At 41.6% G+C, this 11,601-nt stretch overlaps 1 pseudogene; it reads left to right on the top strand.

Annotated features, from left to right (window-relative positions):
- The first annotated feature begins 9,180 nt into the window (after positions 1-9,180).
- Positions 9,181-10,881, top strand: LOC143382658 (transcription factor AP-2-epsilon pseudogene; annotated as a pseudogene).
- Positions 10,882-11,601: the final 720 nt, after the last annotated feature.

The raw sequence follows: 11,601 nt of genomic DNA, 5'->3' as shown, positions 1-11,601 counted from the left end.
AAGATTTGATTCTGTCACCAGAAATACACACTCAATAAACATAAGTAATATTGCTTCATCCCCAACTTACACAAAAAGCTCTTAGGACCTCCCCAAGCTTTAATGCAACCAGATCACCCTGGTCATAAAAAATGTAGCATCCATAACCCAAAAGGACACAGGCAGAAAGTCTGGTACAAGTGCCCCAGATTGTATTGCTCCCATTATAGCCTGCTACAACTGTGGCCAAGAGGGATACTACAAAAAAGGCATACATTTTTGTCTTCAACTACAGGGGCCCATGGTGATTTTGAGTTTCAAGGAAATGAAAATTAATTTATATGTCTACATTGGAGTCATTTTTTCTGTTCTCCTCTCAAACCCAGTCCTCCTCTCCTCTCCTCTCACAGTATGACCATAAGGGGAGTGTCAGGAAAGCTTGTGACTGAATATTTCTCCCAAATTCTTAGTTGTTCTTGGGATGAGCTCTTCTTCTCACATGCCTTTTGATAATGCCTGAAAGTTCCACTCCCCTTATGGGAAAATATATTTTGACTCATCTAGGCACTACACTTGTTAAGACACCAGAACAGAGACTTTGTCTGACCCTAGTCAAAACTGAGATTAACCCAGAAGTCTAGATACACAGTGGGGAGGGGGAAGATGCAGCAATAGAACCTGCTCCTGTACAGATCCATCGTAAAGATCCTCCATCTTTTTACTACCACAAAACTATCCCCTGAAACCAGAGACTAAAAAGGGGGTGACAACCTTTAATAACATAACTTGAAATAATAGGGCCTTAAAATGACAGGTCCTATTGAGACCCTGTAATAGAGGGCTGAGGATATAGCTCAGTTGGTAGAGTGCCTGCTTCACATGCACGAAGTCCTGGGTTCAATCCCCAGCAACACACACACACACACACACACACACACACACGATCCTATAATAGTCTATGTAATACACCCATTAAAAGCCCAGTGGAGAATGAAAATGAGTACAGGGCCTCAGATTGGTAAATGAGGCAGTGGTTCTCATATATCCAATGGTCCTCAATCTTTATTCCTTGTTATCCCCAAAGCCTCAAGATTCTAACTGGCTCAGTTTTAGACTGAGAAGAGGCATTTTTCTGCATCCTGCACTCAGATTCTCAATACCTAGGTTCTTTTAATGTTTCCCCTGTGACAAGTGCACCCAATTAACCTGAAATTTTCTGCCTGAGGGGTTTAATGACAACCCCCATTTGGTTTGCCAGGCATTGGCCTAAGAATTCAATTTAGTCAATCACAAATTAAGGTCATGCAATATGTAGATCGCATCCTCCTTTGTGCCCCAACTAAGGAAACCTCACAGGAGAGAACCCAAGTTTTACTTGCTTTCTTGGCAAGAAAAAAATTAAGGTTATAAAGTTTCACAATTCAAAACCCAACTTTTCCAAATATCTACAAGACACTTGGGCATACAGGCCAAGGTAACCCAGATGTTAGAAGAAGACAGAATAAAACCTATTTCTCCCAACCCAGTACCCCCGTCAATGCCCCTTTTAGCTTTAAGTAGCCAGAGTGGTCATGTCCTTTTCCCCTAATGGGTTCCTGAGCAGAATCACTGGCACCAGCACTTGTGCAGGAATCCTGGGGCTGCAGCTACTAGCAGGACACCTAGCTGCTACTCATGCGCAGGACTTCTGGCTGCCACTCGTGTGTTGACCCCCATCTATCAATGTGGATGAGGTTCCACAGTCACCTCTATCTTGGGACACTGCGACCACTGCCATAGTCACCTGCACCTGGGAACACTGAACAAGGTCTGGAGACAACCACCAGCCACAATACTGCATACCACAGAGCTGCATCTCTGAACACGCCTTGCAACACCACCACCTGGCACCACTCAACCTGACACCCCATTGCTGAAACCAGCCACCTCCATCTTAGGACACTTTTGTTGCCATCTTTAGATGGTGCAACTCCCAGCTTGGGACACCAGCTGGGGCTTAGGAGCAATATCAAGGTACCTACAGTCCCCAACTCCCCCCTTTCCCTGACAGCCACTAACCTTGCACAGTGATTGCAGCTATGCGGCTGGAGCATAACTCACAAAACCTTGTCCTACTCTGCCCAATACAAAAAACCTCTCTGTAACAGGTGCACAGTACCTAGAGTGCATCCCACAAGACCTCCAGAGAGAAAGGTTCATGATTGGGAAGTAGAAAGGGAGGGGGTTAGGGAGATATAGTTTAGAGACTAAATTAGAGACCAGAAATTGTGAGGTCTACAGTGGATATAAGGAGATAAGATCAGGTGCCCATGTCACACAAGCAGGCCACAAAGGAGATCCTTGGAGTGTAGTATCCCATTGGGGACCAGCAAGTGCTATATCCCATCTCCAGGAGCTCTATGCCCAAGACAACCCTCCAAAACTAATAACTTTCACCATCCCAAGGGTGGATATACCAGCAAACAACAGACAACTCCACCTAATGGATGAAAGAGAAGCAAGAAAATACTGATCTCCAACTAAAACAATCCTTGTATCTTTCTTCAAGATTTTTTTTCTCTTTTCTCTTTCTTCTCCAGCCCTCACCTACCCAACATTTATGAAACCAAATGCTTTTCATGAATTAGGCTACTGAGGACTGGGATGTCTGAACAGTATATTACAGTTGTGTTGTATATTCTTTAATCTCCTATTTTCTAAATTTTTCTTAATACTTATTTTTTACTCTCTGTATTGTCTTACCATTTAGCTCCCCAAATCACTTTCTCTCTCTTCTTCTGCTACTGACCAGCTTCTTTAGATTCCTTTTTCATGTTTCCTAAGATCTAATAAATCTATATCTTCACCTCCTTCCCCCTCAACAACTCATCCTACTCCTCACCCCTAATTCTTTGTCAACGATCAGAAACTGTAGACTCTTTTGCAAACCTACCCTTTGTATTGTAGATAATAATTGATATTACCATTTCCATATATTGGAACAAAACCATAAATGTCTTAATGGCAGCTATTTGGTTGAAGGCTGTATATGGTTTCTATTGGCATCTCTTAATATTATTCTCTTCCTTAAAGGAGAGGTATTGGAACCCTGCAGGGACGCCATAAGCCTATAGGGTAAAAACTGTAATGCCTCAGATCTACAGTGCTAGAAGGGAAGACACACGAACAACATGAAAAAACAAGGGAATAAAGTGCCCCAAATAAACCAAAATACTACATTATTAGAATCCATGGATAGCACAACAGAAGAAATGACAAATAAGGAGTTCAGGGCATACATAATTAAAATGTTCTGTGAATTAAAGGATGATATAACACAGCAAATACAAACAGCAAAAATCATTTTGAAAAGAGCTACATAAGCAAATACAGAAAGCAAAAGATTACTTCAATAAGGAGACAGAGGTTCTAAAAAAATAAAAAAACAGAAATCCATAAAATGAAACAATAAACCAAATTTAAAAACTGAATACAAAGCACCATCAACAGATTAGATCACCTGAATGGTAGGACCCCAGACAATGAAGACAAAATATATAATCTTGAAAATAATGTTGACCACACCGTGAAGATGGTAAGAAACCATGAGCAGAACATTAAAGAATTATAACATAAAAACACTAAATTTAAGAATTATTGGGATAGAGAAAGGAATAGAGTTACAAACCAAAGGAGTGAAGAATCCCTTCAATGAAGTAATATCAGAAAAATTTCCAAACATAAAGAATGAATTGTAAAATCAAATACAAGAGGATTACAGGACACCAAATGTACAAAATCACAACAGAGCCACACCACGCATATTATAATGAAAATACCTAGCATTAAGAATAAGGAGATAATTCTAAAAGCCACAAGAGAAAAGAATTATATATATATATGGAAACCAATTAGGATATCTGCACGTTTTTTAACTCAGACCCTGAAGGCTAGAAGATCCTGGAAAAAACCTATACCAACCTCTCAAAGAAAACAGACTTCAACCAAGAATCTTATATCCAGCAAAATTAAGCCTTATATTTGAAGAAGAAATAAGAACCTCCCATGAAAAACCAAAGTTAAAATAATTTACAACTAGAAAGCCTTCATTATAGAACATCCTCATGGCAAAATATGCCATGAGGAAAAATGAAAAACAACAATGAAAATCAGCAAAGGGAAGTACTACACTAAAGGAAAAACCAATCAAAGGAGAAACCAAGCCAAGTTCATTACAAAAATAAAAAGTAAACAAAAATGACCAGGAAGACAAATCATTTCTCAATAATAATCCTGAATGTTAATGGCTTAAACTCACCAATCAAAAGACATAGAATGGGGATGGGGTTGTGGCTCAGTGGTAGAATGTTTGCCTACCACGTGTGAGGCACTGGGTTCAATTCTCAGCACCACAAATAAATAAATAAATAAATAAATAAATAAATAAAATAAAGGCCCATCAACAATTAAAAATATATTCTTAAAAAACACCTAGACTGGCAGATTAAAGCGCTTTCCCTCTCTCTCTCTCTCTCTCTCTCTCTATATATATATATATATATATATATACACACACACACACACACACACACAGATATTTTCTTTGAATGTGTTTGTTATACCTTTAATCAAGGCTTGACATTGTCCACCAATTTCATCAGAACAATTTTACCCTCTCCCTGTTTGTAATATATGGCATAATTTCAGTTGGTACACTTTAAAAAACATGTATCATGGATAAACTTAGCCTTGTAATATTGAGGGGAAAAATCCACTCTCTTGATGCTCTTTCCGGAAATTCAGGTAATTAGTATCACTTCCCTCCAAAAAATAATATGGCAGACAGGTCAGGTGTGACACTACCAAGGGCCACCCTAGGTGAAGACAGAAAAGCTCTAAAGGAAGCAGACTTGGTCTTTGCCATTACTTCAAGGTTTCGCAATTGGGTGGAAGAACTGTTTTCTGAAGCTTTTCAGATATACTCAGACATGTGTTTTTGTGTGTGTGTGTGTGTGTGTTTTCTTTGCTCAGCAATCATTGTTAGCCTAAGGATTACAAAAATAATGGTCAGATGGTAGGGCAGAAGGACATTTAACTGCTCCTTTCCATGACCAGTCTGCACAAATTGAATTTGAGCTAGTTGGATTATATGTGCATGTAGAGTCTAGCCATTTTGAAGGAGTGCAAAATTGATTTCATGGGGTTAAGGTTGAAGTTCAGTGGTATAGCACTGCCCAAGATTGTACAAGAACCCTGAACATATCTTGGTCTAGCAAATAAGGCTTACTTTCAAAATCTGATCTCCATCATTCATTACAATAAACCCTTATTAAAAAAAACAATTATAGAATTAGGAGAAACAGTTTTATCACATTGTCCTTTACATCACTATTTCAAAAAAAAAACGGAAGAAAGAAATACACCATATCTAATATTGATGACATGAATGAAGACTGTGGGAAATAATGAGAATATTAGACAAGTGAAAGAAGAGCTGAAGAAGCCTGTTTTTAGTGTCTGAGTACCCTGTTTTGCCTCATTTTTTAAAAAAGGCTTGAATAGGTATTGAATACCTCATGAACACCCAATGTGTGTTTTGAAGATTTGAATGGATGAAAGAAACACTCTGTCCATAAAATGCAATCCACACTGTACAGTTTAGAGAATTGGTTTTTTATACCCATGATTGTGTGACTGATGAGAACCATGGTTAACTGGTCATGGCCAGCAGGGGAAAGAAACAGAGATAATTGATGAAGAGTTGGAATAGAGTTGCATCTGTCAAGCCACTCTCCTGTAAATCTGAAAACTATTTCAAAATGGCCCAGAGGCACACACCACTTATGGCCCCACTGAATTCTGTGAAGGGAACTTTAAGTTCTTCTATACCTGCCAGAGCTCTTCATGGAATGTCTTCCCAGTTCCACCCAGGCCTGCTGTACTAACCTCCAATACCCAAATAATGTCTTGACCCCTCATTTCACTGGTGTTTACATTCAAACTTTGCATAGCTATAGTAGGACCCTGAGCATCTGCTATAGCCAGTTGATGCTCTGGGTCCTCTATTGATGTTTCCCACTTGGGAAACTGCAAGACTCTGTGTCCAGTGTCCTGGCCTTTAGAATGAGGTGAGTTTGGAGGGTCAGGAGCTTGTCATCATGCTTCCAGTTGCTTTGTAGAACCTTAGGTATTTGAATGGAGTACTTCCCTGTGGTCAACTGATTGAGCAGAAGTAGAGGAGGGAAAGAGACTCAGATGATGCATTTGACATGGCTCAGAAAGCCCAGAGAAGACTACAACTGCTCATGGGAAAGAGGGCTTCTAAGACACAGGTCCAGAAAATTGGGGCCCAGGCCCACATGATGGAGATTAGGGCCTACATTTTCTTCTATTAGATGCAGAGTCTCTTGTTTGATTCCTAGATCCTTGCTCCATTTTGAGTTAACTTTTGTGCATGGTGAGAGATAGGGATTCAATTTCATTTTGTTGCAAATGGATTTCCAGTTTTCCCAATTTCTTTAATAAGACACCTATAGCACAATAATTAAAACCAAGAATCAACAAATGGGATAAATTCAAACTAAAATGTTTTTTTTCTCAGCAAGAGAAATAATATGTGAGGTGGATAGGGAGCCTACATTCTGCAAACAAATTTTTACCCCTCACACATCAGATGAAGCTCTAATCTTTAGGGTATACAAAGAACTCAAAAAGCTAAGGACTCAAAAAACTACCAAATAACCCAATCAACAAATGGGCCAAGGACCTGAACAGACACTTCTCAGAAGAGGATATACAATCAATCAACAAATATATGAAAAAAATGCTTAACATCCCTAGCAATCAGAGAAATGCAAATTAAAACTACTCTAAGATACCATCTCACTCCAGTAAGAATGGCAGCCTTGATGAAGACAAACAACAACAAATGCTGGCGAGGATGTGGGAAAAAGGTAAACTCATACACTGTTGGTGGGACTGCAAATTGATGCAGCCAATTTGCAAAGCAGTATAGAGATTCCTTGGAAAGCTGGGAATGGAAACACCATTTGACCCAGCTATTCCTCTTCTTGGACTATATCCAAAAGACCTAAACATCAGCATACTACAGGAACACAGCCACATCAATGTTTATAGAAGCACAATTCACAATAGCTAGACTGTGGAGCCAACCTAAATGCCCTTCAATGGATGAATGGATAAAAAATGTGTCATATATACACAATGGAATATTACTCAGCACTAAAAAAATAATAAGATCATAGCATTTGCAGGGAAATGGATGGCATTAGAGCAGATTATGCTAAGTGAAGTTAGCCAATCCCCAAAAACAAATGCCGAATGTCTTCTCTGATATAAGGGGGGTGACTCAAAATGGGAAAGAGAGGAAGAGCATGGAAAGAAGATTAGCTCTAACTAGGGAAGAGGGGTGGTCATAGGAGAAACCAGAAAGAGTATGATGTATTAATTAAAAAAATGCAAAGATAGTGAAAGTGAGAAGCAAAAGGTTATGTAAATGAAGGAGGTTAAGATCTGAGTGGTGAGGACATAGTTGGTTCATTATCATTACAGAAACATCAACATAGATGACTACAATCTGCAGACCAGCTCACTCTAAAATGCACAACTGCACCCAAGGGAACAGAAATGATTCCAATAATTGCCTTAAACATAGAGTTAAATAATTTGAGTCTGGAAGAGCTAATTTATTTAGAACTGTTTTAAATTTTACCAAGAAAATACTAAACTAAAGGGATTTTTGATCTATTACTTATTTTGATCTTATTTAATATTTATTACTTATTTGATCTATTACTTATTTCTAAAGAGTAATACATTTATTATTCATATTCTGAATGAGCTTGCATCAATAATCACTAGGAGTAATTCAATAAAATTCATCATTGAAAAATAAAATGGCAAATGTGTTTAAATTTGAGAAAGCCAATTTGGGGCAATTGATGATAAGTAAGAGTGTTCACTGGGATGGGTTCTACTAGATTTATGAATATATAAAATGGAGCCTTGAAAACACTAAAAATTAAAGATCAGAGATAGGATGTGAACAGCCAACTACAAAGAATAAGATTAGGTGAGCAATGCATAAGTAAGTGACTGAGACTATGTGAGTGTGTATTCACATGTGTGCAAATGCAAAACCACAATTAAGATTATAAAAAAAAAATTGTAATTTTTTCTTCCCTCTTTTCCTCTACTCCTCACAACCATTAGTGTATATTCTCCATATTTATTCCTCCCATAAAATAAGAATTTAGAATCTTATGAGCTTATATTTAAGTTATAGAAAATTCCAAGAAAGGCCTTGAATTACCAAGAGTAAATATTGGAAATAGAGTACCAAGCAAATTTCACTCTCTGACAACAAGTTTTAGGGAGGATCAGAAACTTCTCTGCCACCATCTTGAGTAGATTCTGCCTGAGCAAAGAGTTCCCATGGTTAACTGTTATTTCTGAAAGCATCAATCCAAAGCAAACTGTGCCTACTTATGAAGCAGGGCTTTTTCACCATTCATATGAAGCTCAGGAAAATGAGGTTTCTTTAAGCACAATTAAATTTGATGCCCTGAGCTTGATATGGTTCCAGTAACACTTCCAACTGTCTCCTCCCCAAGGAGCACCAAAAATGTTGTTGGCAGGCACTTTTTCCAACTTATTTAATACTTTTGACTGCATAATCCTCAAAAGAGTAGTTCTAAATTTAACAAAAGCACTTGCCTTGTTTCCAAAAATTAACACATTTCGTTGACTTCACTCTTCCAACAACAGTAACTAAAACACTGCCAAGTATAAAGTGCTCTGTAGGAGCCTCAGTGATGAACAGCCACATTCAGGAGTTGAACATGGTAAAACACATGTACACGCTCACACACATACTCACTGAAATGCAAGGCAGCCCACTATACCTGGAATGCAAGAAGCAGGCTGCTCTCAGAGGGAGTAGGGCAGCCACTGGGTACCCGTTGACAGACTTTTCCAAGTGACATCAGCGGCAAGTCCTTTCAGCTTCCTTGGACCAGCTTCAGGGTACTCACAGGTGAGGACTTTATGCAGGCTGGACTCAGGGCTGGGTGGTACCCAGGTGAGGCGCCATCACCTTAGCCAGCTGTGTCCACTTCCCACCCCTCTTCCCACAGCGCTCACCATTGGGTGAGAGCTCTGCCGCCACCACGTCTCACACCCTGCACTACCTGCCTCATTCTGGTGCACACTTACTCCGCCATGGAGCGCCCTGATGGTGTGCAGCGGCTGGTGGGGCCCATCTGTCGTCTGTGCCCCAGGCAGCCTAAGGACCTGCACCACCGCTCTACCACAGGCCAGTGGCCACAGCTGCACCCTACTTCCTGCTGCCCTACATCAGCCACCACTGCCCTAGGGCGCCTGGCATCCGCCACTGCCCTAGGACCAGGCACCCAATGCCACTGCCGCCTTTCCCCACCTGGCTTTTCTTAAAATTGGGAGCCATCTTGCCACAAAGCCATGAAAAGATAATTTTGGCTTTACTATAAATTACTGCAAATTCTGAACCTGCTTGGAATGCCTGCCCGTGCCTTGAACTCACCCATGCCTGGCTCTCTGACCATATAGCAGTCCTCTCTGAAACTTAGTGACACCTCATAAATATTGGCCTTCCCTGGCCAGACAACTACCCTCTCTGAGGCTCTAATGGTCCTCATAAATTCTGATGTTGGGGCCAGCAAAAAAATGTAAACTACCATTAGTGTGATGCTTGTCAGAGTTCTGTTATCTGTAACCCCCCTTTGTGTAACTTTCTGGGCTATAAAGCTGGGCTGCAGGAAAGCTGGGGTTGCTGTCTTGTTCCCACCGTTTTGGGAGGGAGAGGCAGCCTGGCTGATCGAAATAATAAGCTTGCTTTAATTTGATTTTAATTGGAGTCAGTAGTCTTTTCTTGCCTACTAGTCTAACAGACGGGGACCCATACAGCGGCCTGATGCCCCTGGCGTAGCCACAACCTCCACAGGCTTTCTGACGCTGCCCACAAGTGCTCTGAGTCTCCACCTGCGCCATGACTACACTGCTGCAGTGCACCAGCTACTACACAGCCTCGCTGATGGTACGCACAGTCTGGACAATTGTATGTACGGCCTAGCTGAGGCACCCCTCCATCTTCCCGGGCTAGCACCGCCATGTGACCTGGAAGATCTGCAGGACACAGATGAGCTGAGAACGAACCTTCTGGACCAGTCTGTGATAAAGAAATTCCCCATCCCCTCCAAAGCCAGCAGCCTTTTGGCGGCCCTCTCATTGGCCAAAGACAGCCTGGTTGGCAGCATCACCAACCCCAGTGAGGTCTTCTGCTCCCTGTCTGGACGGCTTTCATTGCTCAGCTCAACATCCAAGTATAAGGTGATCATGGGGGAAGTACAGTGGCGACTCTAACCTCCTGAGTGCCTCAATGCCTCCCTCCGCAGAGTCAAGTCAAAGAATGGGGGTCCTGTCTACAGGAAAGGCTACAGAAGATTGGCTCAACCTGCCAGCAGGCTGTAGGAAGGCTGCCAATGTGACACTGCTGACCTCACTGGTGGAGGGAGAGGCTGTGCACCTGGATCAAGACTTTGGCTACATCTGTGAGACTGAGTTCCCAGCCAAAGCAGCCGCTGAGTACATGTGCTGACAGCACGCTGACCCCAGGGAACTGCACAGCCAAAGAGCATGCTGCTGGCCTCCAAGCAGATCTGCTAGTAATTTACCGACTTGATGTCTCAGGATCGCTCCCCACTGGGCAACGGCCACCCAGCACTCATCCAGGAGCCTGGAGTGCAAAGTTGTCTGACACACTTTAGCCTCATCACCCACGGCTTTGGAGGGCCTGCCATCTGTGCTGCCCTCACCGCCTTCCAGAACTACCAAGGCTTCAGAGAAGGATGCCAACATTGGAAATAATCAAATCTCTCATTCATCCTAAGGGGCTCCCAAGCCTTGAGCTGAGACTTAGCTCCTAAGGTGATCCTGAAAGGACTAAAAGGTGGGATTAGAGTCAGGTCAGATAAAGAACATTCATCCAAAAATCCCAGTTGGACAGTGGATAGGAGCAAGGGAGGTGGTCTGTTGGTAAGAGCCCAGGTATCTGTCTCACATGTGCAATTGTCTGACCTTTGCTAAAAAGGGCTTGGACAGGAAATTGGTATGAAAAGGTCTGGCTTGAGGAGCAGAGCCCTACCCTTTAGGGAGTCTGGGCAGCAGTGGGCTCCTAGGGTCAGAAGTTTTCTGCTTTTTGCTAATGGCTGAAGGACATTGTTAACAAATCAGAGGTTCTACTGAAGAGCTGGTGAGTCTCATTCCAGAAACTCCTACCCCAGAAAAAGGCGCTGGAAGGAGGCCCCAGTGGGCTTTTTGAACCCTTTCCATTATTGGAGCAAAGGGCAGGAGAAGCCCTTGTGGAACACAGCACAACTTGCAGAACTTGAATCCAGGCTGCACATCACAGCCCTGTTGCTATTTGTCCTATTTATTTATGTTTGCTGTAATTAAACTTGAAAGTTAAAAAAAATGCAAGGCAGACTAAGGTGAATGCCCAAAGTTAGTTTCAGAGGCTGTGGGTGGTCAGTGAAGTCAGAGAAATTATTCCCATTTCTGTTTAACTCCACTACCATAATCTACTTC

Source organism: Callospermophilus lateralis, chromosome 17, assembly GCF_048772815.1.
Source record: "Callospermophilus lateralis isolate mCalLat2 chromosome 17, mCalLat2.hap1, whole genome shotgun sequence".
Classification (NCBI taxonomy): Eukaryota; Metazoa; Chordata; class Mammalia; order Rodentia; family Sciuridae; genus Callospermophilus; species Callospermophilus lateralis.
This window is presented reverse-complemented; position numbering and strand designations above follow the sequence as displayed.